We start from the raw sequence: 5,486 nt of genomic DNA on the forward strand, positions 1-5,486 counted from the left end.
GATTCGCCTTTTTTTCTGAACTCCATCACAAGTTCTGTTTTTGTCCGTGTTATATTATTCATATATATTATATATTGGTGACCCAGATGTCAAAAAAGTATACAAATGTAATTTAAACAAAGAGAGAAAAAGATGTTCTCAAGTATGTCAAGTTTCATAGTGTTTTACATACCGTCATGTTGTTTCAAACACTTTCTATCTTCTGTGAAACACAATTGGAGATGAGATGTTTAGCATATTGAAATCCTCAAGCGTGAATGAGATTGAAGACCTGAGGTCAGAGAAGATTATCTGTAAATAAGACATTGTAATGAATGTCAACATTTCTGAAAGCCACCACCAATAAAATGCCAGTGGTTCTCAAACTGGGGGCCTCAACATGGATCCGGGGGGGCCGCAGATTTTGTGGCATTTTATGAAATATAGAAATGTATCATAGATGTTATGCAATCAAACATCAGAAAAATAAGACCACCAAACAAAATAATTGATGCGCCAGCATTTTGGTTTCATTAAAATTCAAAGTTTAAGATTATAAGGTTTTATTTGGGGGGGGCCCGCGAAGCAATGCACTCTACACAAAGGGCCCTTACATCGAAAAAGTTTGAGAACCACTGCACAAACCACAACAAAGACGTAACCAAACACTTAGAAATACAGCATATTCATCTAGAAATGGATTTCAAATGTTTCAGCTCATCTTGTCTGCCTGAGGAACACTTGTCTATTGTGCGCAAGCGTGTGACGTGCCACAGATCTTCCAGCAGATGGCGCAGCGACTCTCACAAGCTCAAAGTCTGCAGGGGTTCATTCATTGACTGTCTGTAGAAAAAGAAGAAAAAGACACAATACCATGACATTGATAAATGTAAGCTGGCAAACCGCTAGAATGCTTTTCTGCTCGGTTGAAGCGTCTGCCAAGAACACAAATCTACATTTCAAATAAAGACAGATCGTGATGTGTTTCCAGACATGCAAGACGCAACAGCCCGTCGCTACACATTTATGGTGGTGGAGATGTGAAAATGTCCCTCAGGTGCATGATGGGAGAAAAAGATGTTAAAGTGGTTGGTGTGTCGTCTCTATGTGATGGATTCAGTGTGGCACCAGATCTCTTAATACCGCTATACATTATTCAGTGCAGGATGGAGTCGGAGCACACAGGAAGTGAAGATCAGACGCAGGAAGAGAGGAAAGATCTGAGTGTCCCGTGAGAATAAAGAGATAGAGAGAGCTCTCATTCTGCATGTCCTGCATTAACTGCGGCCTTGTTAGTCTGTCAGTCTGTCACCTCACGCTTGAATTATTTAAAGCGCCTGACGTTTGGCCGTGTTCAGGTTCTGGGTTCTGAGCAGAGATGCTGAAGGCTTTTAAAAGCCTTACATTCATTTGCTGAAAGACCTTGAGAAACTTCAAAGATTTTTTCAATGGACTTTCCGGTAACACTTTACATAAGTTGCTTGTTAATAGTAGTAAATCCCTTAACAAACATGAACTAACAATGAACAATAGAATTTTCCAGCATTTTCTACCCTTGTTAATGTTTGTTCACTTCGTGTTAGTTCATGTTGCATTTACTCATGTGACCATGTTTGATTTGAACAATGTTTTAGTAAATGCTGAAATGAACATGAACTGAGATCAATAAAGGTTTTAGAAGTATTGTTCAGTGTTTGTTCAAATAGCACCTTATTGTAAAGTGTTACAGACTTTCCTTTTCACATGAGCACAGGTTATGCCGGTCCTGCCATTTCATGTCTTTTGTAACTTGCACATTATTATTTTTTGTGGGCTGTAAGAACTTTTGAATTGTGAAGAAATGTTTGTCTTTGTAATCGTCTTTCAAAAGCCATCCACTAAAAGCCCTTACTTTTCAGATGACATCATCTTTGGGCCACTTGGACTGTTGTTTAATAATCAATATATGGAAATTCAGATATGGCTTTATTCTGATACGTAATCCAAACACATTCTGCTTTTCTGTGTTGGAATGTTTTGGAAAACATGTTGATGCAAAATGAAACAGGAAGACGAGAATGTGAGGAATTCCACCAAAATTGAAAAATCTTTCGTCATTAACTCACCGTCATGTCATGTTAAACCTGTGTGAATTTCTTAAGCACACACACAAAAAAATGATATTTGGAAGAATGTTGGGGATCAAACAACACCGAACTCCATTGACTTCCATTATATGAACACTAAACCACCGAGACATTTCTCAAAATATCTTCTTTTGTGTTCCGCTGAAGAAAGAGTCAAACACGGCTGAATAAATGTTGACGGAGTTGTAATGTCACTGTTCTCAGAGAACAGAGAAGCATTTGCAGTAAAGGCACATTCAACATCAGAATGTAAAGATGTGTTTTAATGAGTTGTTTCTGGTGATGCGGCGTGTTGAAGCGTGTGTTTCATCAGCTTTATAAGCAGCATGTTAATCAAGTGCAGTGCTGGCATGTTTCTGTCTCCAGGGTAACCACGCTGGCACTCACTTGTGCAAACTCGCATGCCGCATCAGTGCTCACAGCGTGCAGCTGACGCAGGATTTACATGAGAAGAAGAGTTTCACCGCTCTGAGGTGACTGAGTCTCTCTACACACACACTTCTGTTTGTGTTTAATGTGTTTTTACTTCTGTTGATGGCAGGTTAGATTGTTGCCCTCCGTCTGTGTTGTCCATGATGTTTAGTGGAAATAGTGGTTTTTGCTTCCAGATGTAACTCTTATCTTCATTTACTCAATAACCAAAAATGATTAACTAAAGTGTTTTAATGCTTTTAACCGAATCAGTAAAATGCAGAACGTATTACAATATAACCAAACAATTTTAAAGCCAAAACATATGAGACTGATTAAAAACCGATGATGATAATAGTACAGGTCATTTATCCCTGTGTGGTGTTTCATGATTCAGGATTCATTGTTTTTGTTTTTTTTATCTCATTATAGATTTTCTCTTTTTGTTTTTACAGATGTGATTCAACAGACATAAATGGTGACAAAACAAATGCTTTCTGTGTTGCTTGTAATCGTGATAGACTTGTGAACTATATTCACACTCATTTTTATATATTTGTAGATGAATGTCTATATGCCTTTTTATTTTAAAACGTTTTAATTGTTATTTTTCCAGGATAGTAAATCTCTTCTTCCAGGGAGTCCTGGCCAAAATGGCAGCACAAAACGTTACACATAAAACAACTTCAGACGCATCAAAGATTAGTGCATTCATGAGGTCAAAGAAATGAATTAAACACGTTTACATATGAAAACGCATATACATACATATGTGGGTCCATAGACTTGCAGACAGAAAGCATCCCATGATGCACTGCAAGAGTTGTAAGGGAATTGTAAATTCTAGTGCGATACAAAACTGTTGATTTCTAGTAACGGAAGAGTTTAAAAACGAAATAGTTCAAGTTTATTTCAAAATAATAAGATAAATACATCAGCAGTTTGAGAAGGCGGGAGGATTTGCTTACATGATTTACATGATGGATGTGGCTGTGAGCTCTTCTGCTGTGGGTTTTTTTTGTTGTTTATATTTTCTGAGCTTTGTGATGTTGCGTGTTTTTTCACTTGTCTTGAAAGGTTGTTAATGATAAATCGGTGGATAAATAAATGTAATCTTAACTTATGGACTTTGGTTCTGTATGTGTCGTTTTGTTTGGGCGAGTGTTTGTTCCTGTCAGTCTGACGTCATGTTTCTAGCTCGGGCGTGTGTAATTCAGTACGGATGTGTGTGTGTTTGACAGTGTTCTTGAGTCGAGTGTTGCCCAGCTGCCAGGCTGATCGGTGTCATTGGACAAGAAACAATCAGATAAATAGCAAAGGAAGCCAGTGGCGGCTTAATTGCCCCGCCCCTTCCTGCCGATTCAGCGCCGCCCACAAGGGTCAGGATATTTCCTCCCTTTGTGTGTTCTCCTCAACTGGGCCAAAATGTCCATCAGCGCACACTCTCTCACGTAAGATTGGTCTGTGTGTCTGACCCTCTGAAATGTCACCATTTATTTTGCCCGGGTGGTGTTGCTAAGGATGAGGTCACCGCGTGACTCTTGATGCGAGGGGGAGAGAATGCTGAAATGGTCAATGATGTCATGGCTGAACTGGAGAAGTTCTGTTGATGCCAAACATATCAGACTGGGTTTGTTGCACTTGATTCTGAAGATGAGAATGCAGAATTCTGTGATATTTCTGTTTAGTTTTAAATTAGATGTGAAAGTATGTTTCCCAAATTTGAAAATGATGTGATTATTTATTTACCCTCATGTTGTTATTGTTTCTGAGGAACTCCATGTAAGAATGCTTATAAGAGTTTGATGGATGTCACTGTTGTTGTGTGGAGAAGAGCTGTGTGAGAAATTCTCCTTCTGTCTTCCACTGATATAAACAACAGCATGTGCGTTTGAAATGACACGAAAGAGTAATAACAACAAGACCTTCACTTTTGGGTAAAATGTGTACACAAAACTTGTACATCAAGTACTAGAAACATCTTCTAGTAAATTTCAAAAGTTGCAAACATTTATATGAGCCAAATAACTTCTTAAATTTCTCCTCAAGCTGAATAATGTGTTTTATTGTCCATTGGGATATGCAATAAAGGCTTCAGAAGAGTAACAGGGTTGACAGCATTATTGTCAACTCTGTTAAACAGTTGTACAATGTGAAATTACAAACGGCCAGAGATGCTTTAACAGAAAGAAAAGTGTGAAAACACACCCAAGGCTTGTCACTGAAGTGTTCACTCCTCCATATGAATATTCTTCTTTTAAAGTTGCGTTCTGCGTTGCTTATACACTGCATGAAGAAAGTGTTGGTACATAAATGAGACGTGTTTTGTTCTGTGTCTTCTGTGACTCATGTGAACTGACAGCGTATACTGCAGTAGCGTGTTTGTGATCAAAGAGAGAAGACAAATAAATGCATCTAGAACACACCCCTCAAATGTCCCTCTTCTCAAATATTGTCAAATCATGTTATTTTATTACATGTTAATATTTCATATTTGTAGACATTATTGTCAACTCCGTTTAACAGTTTACCGTGACATAGTTTAGTGGTTCTCAACTGGTGTGACAGGGGTCATTTTATTTCAGGCCTAGTAACATTTAACATTACCCCACATCCCATCGTTGTTAAATATCTTAATTTTCCTCGTTAACATGTTAATACTTTTTATATGTTTTTATTTTATGGATGTGACTTTTATAAGATAAGTCATTTTGGTCAGATCCCTGATGTCCAGTGTAATGTCTGGGTCCTGATGCAAAACCAGTTGAGAACACACTCATGTCTGTGTAAGTGAAAGTGAAAAGAAACGGCGGGAAGGCGCGCATTAGGGAGGGGGGCGCGTGGAGGTAGAGGGGGCGCAAAGAAAAGAAAAGCGCAAAGAATAAACCCGGGGTGGCCTGTGCGATGACATCATCTCTCATTTGCATAAATCTCAGTCTAAGCGCTGATTGGTCACGGGCCGGAGAAACC

This window comes from Barbatula barbatula (genome assembly GCF_947034865.1).
Source record: "Barbatula barbatula genome assembly, chromosome: 5".
NCBI lineage: Eukaryota > Metazoa > Chordata > Actinopteri > Cypriniformes > Nemacheilidae > Barbatula > Barbatula barbatula.